Source organism: Petaurus breviceps, unplaced genomic scaffold (genome assembly GCF_028583685.1).
Source record: "Petaurus breviceps papuanus isolate PSGF00001 unplaced genomic scaffold, PetGlider_PUasm1.0 90579, whole genome shotgun sequence".
In the NCBI taxonomy this organism is placed as follows: Eukaryota; Metazoa; Chordata; class Mammalia; order Diprotodontia; family Petauridae; genus Petaurus; species Petaurus breviceps.
The window spans coordinates 3,321,567-3,331,695 of NW_027187278.1; the positions used below are offsets into that span (position 1 = coordinate 3,321,567).

The 10,129-nt window shown below is 38.8% G+C and overlaps 1 pseudogene; it reads left to right on the forward strand.

Annotated features, from left to right (window-relative positions):
• The first annotated feature begins 3,552 nt into the window (after nucleotides 1-3,552).
• Nucleotides 3,553-5,303, forward strand: LOC138142420 (alpha-enolase-like; annotated as a pseudogene).
• Nucleotides 5,304-10,129: the final 4,826 nt, after the last annotated feature.

The following is a 10,129-nucleotide window of genomic DNA, read 5'->3' on the forward strand; positions in this document are numbered from 1 at the left end:
CTGCTCCTCATCTCTTATAGCACATTATATTCATATACCACAACTTATTTAACCATTCCCCAAATAATGGGCATCCCCTTGACTTCCAATTCTTTGCCACCACAAAAAGAGCTGCTATAAACATTTTTGTATATATGGGGCCTCTTCCCACTTCTATGATCTCTTTGGTATACAACCCTAGAAGTGGTATTGCTAGGCCAAAAGGTATGCACTTATTTATAGCCCTTTCGTCATAGTTCCAGATTGCTCTCCAGAATGGCTGAATCACTTCACAACTCCACCAACAATGCATTCATGTTCCAATTTGTCCACATCCTCTCCAGCATTTATCATTTTCCTGTTTTGTCATTTTAGCCAATCTGACTGGTGAGATGTGGTACCTCAGGTTTTTTTTTTTTTGCCTTGCATTTCTCTTGTCAATAGAGACTAGACAAAGCAATTATGAGACAGAATGAAAGGGATGAAAAAAATAGAAGACAGTGTGAAATATCACTTGAGAAAAACCACTGACCTGGAAAACAGATCCAGGAGAGATAATTTAAAAAATTATTATACTACATAAAATCCATAATCAAAGAAAGAGCCTAGAAATCATCTTTCACGAAATTATCAAGGGACATGGCTAAGATGGTGGAGTAGAAGCACAAATTTGGTGTGAGCTCTGGCTCCAAACAATTCCAATACCTGTAAAAAAAATTACTCTAAACAAATTTTAAAGTTACAGAACCCACAAAGTGACACAGAGAAACAAATCACCCACTGAAGACAGCCGGCAGGGAGCCAAGCATGGTCCTGCAGGAGCCAAGCAGTTCCAGCCCCAGGAAGGCCCCTACCAGAAGTGGCCAGAGCAGACTTCAGGAGAGTGAATAAACAGCAGCTGATGTGGCTTCCAGACTTCTCAACACATAAATGCCAAAAAGTAAAAGGTCAGTGTGGAACTTTGTTGAAACAGGGGGGGGACCAAAGAGTGTGGTCTAGCTGATGTCCCCAGAGCAAGAAGCAGTGGAGGCATGGCAGCTGCACCATATGGCTGCCTTAGTTGCTCCTGGCCTGCAGACTGTAGGGGGACCAAGTGACTATTCAGAGGGTAATCACTCTTGCTTTGACCTGCTTGGATCTGGATCACAGTCTTGGGTAGTGGTCCTGGGGTGTGTGATCAGTGAGCCAGAGCTTGTGGGGGCTGTAGAGATGGCACCCTCCTAATCACTCCAGCAGCCGCAAAAACCCCAGCAATTTGGGACAAATCTCTCTCCATTGTGGAAACAGAGTTCTACCATGGCAAAGAGCTAATGGGTCAAGTAATTGGCCATCAATATGAGCAAGCACAGAAACCACAAAAAGACAATAGAATCATTTTTGGGGACAAAAAAGGATCAAGGCATGGAGTGGGAGGAAGACAGTGAAGTCAGAACTCCTGCATCAAAAGCCTCTAAGAAAAATATAAACTGGCTACAGGCCATGGAGGAGCTCAAGAAGGATTTTGAAAATCAAGTAAGAGAAGTAGAGGAAAAATTGGGAAGAAAAATGAAAATGATTCAAGAAAACCAGAAAAAGCAAGTCAATGGCCTGCTAAAGGAGACCCAAAAAATGCACTGAAGAAAATAACACCCAGAAAGGCCTCTTTTGGCCTCTTGAAAGATATCCCAAAAGGAAAACTCCTAGGAATACTGTAGTCAAATTCCAGAGTTCTAAGGTCAAGGGGAAAATATTGCAAGCAACCAGAAAGAAACAATTTGAGTATTGTGGAAATACAATCAGCATAACATAAGACCTAGCAGCTTCTACATTAAGGGATCAAAGGGCTTATAATATGATATTCCAGAGGATTAAAACCAAGAATCATTTGCCCAGCAAAACTGAGTATAATAGTTCAGGGGGGGAATGGACATTGAATGAAACAGATGACTTTCAAGTATTCTTGATGCAAAGACCAGAGCTGGCTTCTAAATATAAGACTCAAGAAAAGCATGAAAATATCCATAGGAAAAAGAAGTCATAAGGAACTTATTAAAGTTGAACTGTTTACATTACTAAATGGAAAGATGATATTTGTAACTCATGAGACCTTTCTCAGTATTAGGGTAGTTGGAGGTAGTTAGATAGCTAGATGGATGGCACAGTTGAGTTGAATATGAAGGGATGATATCTAAAATATAAATTGAAAAATAAATTTAAGGGGTGAGAGAAGAATATACTGGGAGAAGTATAAAGGGAAAGATCAATTGGGGTAAATTATCTCACATAAAAGAGGCAAGAAAAAGGTTTCACAGACAGGGGAGGTGAGAGGGAATGAATGAACCTTACTCTCATTGGATTTGCCTTAAGGAGGGAACAACATACATATTCAACTGGGTATCTTACCCTACAGGAAAGTATGGGGGAAGGAGATAACGGTGAAGGAAGGGCAGATTGGGGTAGGGGGTACTCATAAGCAAATACTTTTTTTGAAAAAGGACAGGGTTAGAGGAGAAAATAGAATAAATGGGGGGCAGGATAGGAAGGAGAGAAATATAGTTAGTCTTTCACAACATGACTTGTGGAAGTGTTTTGCATGACTACACATGTATAACCTCTGTTGAATTGCTTGTCTTTTCAATGAGAGTGGAGAGGGAAGAAGAGAGAGAATTTGTAACTCGAAGTTTTAAAACCAAATGTAAAAAAATAGTTTTTACATACAACTGGGAAATAAGATATACAGGCAATGGGATAGAAAAATCTATCTTGCCCTATAAGAAAATAAGGGGGAAAGTGCTGGGGTGGGGGGTGGGGAGACATGATAGAAGGGAGGGCAAACTGAAAGAAGAGGTAATCACAATGCAAGCTTTCTTGGGGTGGAGGAGAGGAGAGATGGGGAGAAAATTCAGAACTCAAAAGCTTGTGGAAAGGAATATTGAAACTAAAAATTAATTAATTAAAAAGATATTTCTCATTTTTTTCCTTCCCATATACTTTATATCCAAAATGAAATACTCATTGTAACATGCGCATGTGTGTACATGATTGAATTAAAAATACAACAAAAAAGTGGGGCATCTTATTTGATATAAGTAATAGATAGCTGTAATTGTGAGACTGAAGATCTGGAGAACCATTAAAGTTATATACATAGATCTGAGAATCATCCTTGTAAAGATGACAGAAGTGAGGAATTTTCAGAGCGGGGCAGTCATGAGAATATTTGTAGGAAGCAGCCAGTAGACAGTGAGAGAGTGGTAATGATAGAGGAAATAAATCTGTTGGACACTATGAAATGGATTGCTTTGGCAAAGAGAATTACATCTTGATATGGGATGGGAAGGAAGAGACAGTGGTATAAGGTATTTAAGTGAGTGTGAAGTGAAACCTCAGAGTTGCTTTAATTTGCATTTTGCTCATTTTTAATGAGTCAGAATTATTTCCTATGGTCTTGATAGACAGTATTTTTTAAAATTCATTTTGGGAACTTATCCTTTGAAAACATTTATATTGGGAAATGTCTTATTGTTTTTCTATATATGTGTAACAATCATCTTAGAATATCATCATATGAGATATCTGCTAATAAAAAGTAAAAGGAGCCTTTAACGCTCCCTCTTGGTGTAGCTTGGTCCCTCGGCCTCTGTTCTCTGAGCCCAGTGGAGGAACCTCCAACCAGAAACTCAACAAGTCTATTTACGAGATCCAGGCAAGAGAGATCTTGGACTCTCGTGTAAACCCCATCGTTGAAGTTGATCTCTACACTGAAAAAGGTCAGTTCCGAGCTGCTGTGCCCAGCGGTGCTTCTACTGGTATCCATGAAGCCTTGGAGCTCCGAGACAATGATAAGACCCACTACATGGGGAAAGGTGTCTCAAAAGTAGTTGAGCACATCAATAAATCTATTTCCCCGACCATGATTAGCAAGAAATTGAATGTTGTGGAGAAGGAGAAGATTGACCAATTAATGATAGAGATGGACAGCACTGAGAATAAATCTAAATTTGGAGCAAATGCCATATTGGGAGTGTCTCTGGCTGTTTGTAAGGCTGGAGCTGCTGAGAGAGGTGTCTCCCTGTGCTGCCATATTGCTGACCTTGCAGGCAATGATGAAGTCGTCCTGCCAGTTCCAGCCTTCAACGTGATTAATGTTGTCTCCCATGCTGGTAACAAGCTGGCCATGCAGGAGTTCATGATCCTCCCTGTTGGAGCAGCAAACTTTAAGGAGGCCATGCACAGTGGAGCTGAGGTCTACCACAACCTGAAGAGTGTGATTAAGCAGAAATATGGACAGGACGCCACCAACTTGGGGGAAGAGGGCGGCTTTGCTCTGAACATCCTGGAGAATAAAGAAGCTCTGGACCTGCTAAAGAATGCTGTTAGTAAGGCTGGGTATACTGATAAGGTTGTAATTGGCATGGATGTTGCTGCCTCAGAATTCTTCTGATCTGGGAAATATGACTTGGACTTCAAGTCTCCTGATGATCCCATCAGATACATCACCCCTTCTGAGCTTGGAAACCTCTACAAAAGCTTCATCAAGGACTATCCAGTGGTGTCTATTGAAGATCCTTTTGACCAGGATGATTGGGAAGCTTGGAAGAACTTCACTGCTACAGCAGGCATCCAGGTGGTAGGGGATGATCTCACAGTGACAATCCCAAGCACATTGAAAAGGCTTTGAATGAGAAAGCCTGCTACTGCCTCCTACTCAAAGTGAACCAGATTGGCTCTGTGACTGAATTTCTCCAGGCGTGCAAGCTGGCCCAGTTCAATGGGTGGGGAGTAATGGTTTCCCATTGTTCTGGGGACACTGAAGATGCCTTCATTGCAGACCTGGTGGTGGGTCTGTGCACCGGGAATATCAAGACTGGGGCCCCCTGCCGATCTGAGCATCTGGCCAAGTATAACCAGCTTCTCAGAATTGAGAAAGAGCTGGGCAGCAAGGCTAAATTTGCTTGACAGAACTTCAAAAACCCTCAGGCCAAGTGAGCTCTGTGGCCAGGAGGCCTAAGAGCTCACAGGTGCCAGGCACCTCTGTAGAGGTTGGCTCCTGTCCTAAGAATGGGCACCACCAGTACTAGATCAGTTTTGTTTTGGGGGCAGGGGCCTCTGCTATTTATCTTCCCTCTCCCCTCCACCTTTCTGTGATGTTCTCACTGTTTTGTTAAAACTGTCTTACACGAGGGACTTCCTGATCATCTGGCTCTCTGTTGGCAGATCCTTGTCATCCTGTGACTGGGATAGAGGGACCTGTTCTAACCCCCAATCCTGGTGTTGATGTGTGAAGCAATACACTTGTGATGCAGCCCTGATGAGCCCCCCAGGCCAGATCCTTAGTGACTTCTATGTACAGAATAAAAGTATTCAGTAATCCAAAAAAAAAAAAAAGGAAAAGGAAAATAATTTTACATAAATAAATTTATACAATTTTGCTTCAATAATAGTCCTTGTGTTCTTCCAGATAAATTTTGATATTCTTTGGTTGAATTTGATAAATTTTCCGTATTTTATTTTCATTGACATTGCACTGAATTTATAACTGAATTTTAGGTAGCAAGATCATTGTTATTATGTTGTCATGACACATATAAATAATATCTCTCCTATAGTTTATAATTTATTTCTAATAAAAGGTTTTATAATATCCATTTAAGTCCAGAATGTTTCTTAGTAAACAGACTCCCAGATACTTAATATATTTTGAATTTATTTCCCTATCTTTTTTTAATAGAATGGCTTACTCTGTATGTTTAGTTAACTAAAGGTTTTTTTCCCTTAAATCTTTACAATTATTTTAAATAAACAATCTAAATACCTCTAAATACAGATGATTTCATCTCTTTCTTGGTTTTATTTGTTGCCTCAATTTCTTTTTGCTTGTCTTATTTTTATAGCTAGCCTTTCTAGAGTAATATTAATAGCAATGACACTTGAAAACTTCACTTTATCCTTTAAGTTACTGGAAATGCTTCTAATATTTCTACTTTTTTTTTTAAATAATGCTAGCTCTTGTTTTTGGAGCCTTATTTGGAAATATCATAGTAAAGAAAGATTCATTTATCTTCATGTTATTTATTGCCATTAATTTAAATGTAAATGTAAATTTAGTAAGATTCTTTCAATCCTGCATTTTAAAAATAATTAATATAATCTTAGAGTTAATTATTCTTTGATTATTTGGTCAGATTCAGCTAAAAGTCCATCAGGGCTCCAATCCCTCCTCCCACTTTCAAACCTTTGGGGAGTTAATTCATTGTTCATTTAGTTTCTGTTTCTCAGATTGGACTATTGAGATTCTCTATTTCTTGTTATGTTGAAATTTTCTATTCCTTGTTCTAAAATGTAATGTGCTTGGAAATGCTTCTGTCATGTAGAGAAGTCCATAAATGTGTCTATTGAGAGATTTCCATAATGTAGGAAGGCAGCCACACTTGTGGAAAGCTTTATTATCTGCTTAGAAGCTTTAAACAAAACTCTGAATTCAAACTTCCAAAATGCATTACAGAAACTAATGACTTTTATGGGCATGAACCTACTGCTTTCCAACTAACTGCAGTCTAAAAATGAAGCATTTTACACCATAGTCTGTATTATGGAGTCAGGTACTGTGAATAGTTATGCACACTGTATAAAATGAAACCCATTTATACTGAATATACAGGATATGAAATCTAACATTCAAATATTAGTTTTCAAAGTCCACGAGGGAAACAGGAATTCAGTAAAAAAAAAAATCTTCTACTATAAGACAATTACTAGTAAGGCAAAGAACAGGATTGAAGTAATTGAAGGACAGACTGGGGGAGAGGGTAGTTAGAAGCAAACACTTTTGAAAAAAGGATAGGATTAAAGGAGAAAACAGAATAAGTGGGGGGCAGGATAAGATGGAAGGAAACATAGTTAGTCTTTCACAATATAACTACTATGGAAATGATTTGGGTAACTACACATGTACAACCCATATTGAATTGGTTATCTTCCCAGTGGGGGCGGGTGAGGAGGGAAAAAAATCTGGAACCCAAAGTTTTAAAAACAAATGTTTAAAAAAATGTTTTGTTTTACATGCAGCTGGGAAATAAGATATACAGGCACTGGGGCATAGAAATCCGCCTTGCCCTATTAGAAAGGGGGGGGGGGGGTAAGTGGGGTTGGATATAAGAGAGAAAAGATTGGGGGAAGGGGTATTCAATAGGCTTACTATTTTGGGGGTTGGGTAGGGGAAAGACAGGAAGTAAAACTGTAACTCAAAATCTTGTGGAAATGAATGTTGAAAACTAAAAATAAATAAATGTTTAAAAAATTTTAAAAGAAACAATAGAATGGGAAAGATAAGACATCTCTTCAAGAAAATGAGAGATATCAAGGGAACAATTCATGCAAAAATGGGCATGGTAAAAGACAAATATAGTAGGAACTTAGAAGCCAAAGAAATTTAAAAGAGGTGGCAATAATATACAGAAGAACTACACAAGAAAAAATTCTTAACATCACTGCTTAATATGATTGGTGTAGTTATTGATATAAAACAAGACATCCCAGAGAATAAAGTGAAGTGGGTCTTAGGAAGCAATTCCAACTGAGCTATTTAAAATCCTAAATGATGACACTGTTAAATTGATGCACTCAATATGCTAGCAAAATTTGGAAAACATAATTTTACACTGCAGTCCTTAAGAAGGACAATGCTAAAGAATGTTCAAATTACCATGTCACATGCCAGTAAAAGTATGCTCAAAATGCCACAAGCTAGTCTTTAGCCATAGGTAAACCAAGAATTTCCAGTAGAGTGGGATGTTTTTTTTAAGAGGCAGAGGAACTAGGGACCAAATTGCCAATACTTACTGGATTATGGGGAACTCAAGGGAGTTCTAGAAAAAAAAATCTACTTCTGCTTCATTGACTACACTATAACCTTTCACTGTGTGGATCAAAACAAAATACGGCAAATCCTCAAAGACATGGGAGTACATGATCATCTTACTTGTCTCCTGAGGAACCTGCATGTGAGATTTGAAACAAGTTAGAACAAAACATAGAACAACTGATTGCTTTAAGATTGGAAAAGAAGTATGACAGGACTGTGTATTGTCACCTTATTTATTTAATTTATACACAATTACATCATATGAATGCCAGGGTGGATGAATCAAAAACCAGAATTTAGGTGGTTGGGAAAAACAGTCTCAAATAAGCAGCTGATATCACTCTGATGGCAGAAAGTGAAGAATTAAGATTGTTAATGAAGGTGAAAATGAGGGAAATGTAAAAGTTGGCTTAAAGCTTTAACATCAAACAAACAAGCAAGCAAACAAACTAAGATCTTATTAACTCATCCCATAACTTCCTGACAGAGAGAGGTAGAAGGAAAGGAAGCAGTGTTAGATTTTATATTCTTGGGCTCAAGGATGATTGCAGTGACAACTGCAGATATGAAGTTAAAAGGTCCATATAGTCAAAGTTAAATATTTTCAAGGAATAATGTATTGCAGTGAGAGCTCAATTATAAGGAAATTTGAATGCCATAGAATTTACACTTTTGAATTGTGGTGTTGGAGAAAACTTTTAAGAGTCAATTGGGGGGCGGCCAGGTAGCACAGCGAGTAAGAGCACCAGCTCCAGTGTTGAGATAGACCTGGAGATCAAATCCCGGGCTCAGACACTTAGCACCCACCCAGAAACACCTGGCCGTGTAACCTTGAGCAAGTTACTTAACCCCGATTGCTTAGGGGTGGCCAGGTGGCTCAGCGAGTAAGAGCACCGGCTCCAGTGTCGGGATGACTTGGATCAAATCCGGGCTCAGATACTCAGCACCACACCCAGAAATAATAACTGGCCATGTAACCTTGAGCAGGTTACCTAACCCCAATTGCTTAAAAAAAAAAAAGTCAATTGGCCAGTCTTAGATACTTGACACTTACTAGATGTGTGACCTCCGGCAAGTCACTTAACGGCCAATTTCCTTGCTTCCCTCCCCCCTCAAAAAATAGTCAATTGGAAAGCAAGGACATCAAATCTGTCAATACTTAAAGAAATTAATTGAGGATATCCATTGAAATGTCAGATACTGAAAGTGAAGCTTAATTATTTGGCCACATAATGAGAAGACAGGACTCATTGAAAAAGACCTTCATGTTGGAAAAACTTGAAGGCAAAAGGAGAAGACAACACTAGAGAATGAGATGAATAGTATAATTGCAGTAATGGGCATGAATTTAGACATATTTAGGGAGATAGTGGAGGACAGAAGGGCCTGGTGTACTCTCTGTACATGGGGTCAAGAAGAGTTGAATATGTTTGAATAACCAAACGACACATGATTAATTCATCCATTAGTCAGGAAAGAGGACTTTGTGGGTAGGTTATTCAAACCCTGACTTGAATGTAATCTACCTTCCAACACAGGCGTCCCCTAATGTGTCCAACCTCTTGACGGAATCCTCATTTTTTTTAATTAATTAATTTTTAGTTCTCAACATTCATTTCCACAAGATTTTGAGTTATAATTTTTTCTCCCCATCTTTCCCCTACAACCACCCCAAAATAGCAAGCCCACTGAATACCCCTTCCCCCAATCTGTTCTCCCGAATATCCTCCCCCATCACCCCCCCTAACTTTTTTTTTTGGTCGTTATTAATTTGTTTGTTTACTTTTAGTTTACAAGACTCATTTCTACAATTCCTTGAGTTTCAAATTTTCTCCTCTTCACTCTCTCCCCCCCCCACCCCCCATGACGGCATACAATCAAGTTTAGGATCTGCAAACACTTTCACATTAGACATTAGTCAGGTTATAAAGAAGGATTGTATCAGATGGAATGGACAGTGGGAAAGAGGAAACAAAACCAAATGAGAAAAAGAAAGAGAGCACGTAGTTTGCTTCAATCTCCATTCAAACTCTGTTCTTTCTAGTTCTTTCTCTGAAAGTAGACACCTCTCTCCATCATGAGTCTTTTCGAGTTGACTTATAACCCTGCATTGCTGAAAAGAATCCAGTCTATCAAAGTTGGTCACCACACATACATTGTGTCTGTATTTGTGTACAAATTTCTCCTGGTTCTGCTCTTCTCACTCAGCATCAGTTCATATAAGCCTCTCTAGGCAAATATGAAGTCCATCTGTTCCGAATTTCTAATAGGACAATAGTATTCCATTACATTCATATGCTACAACTT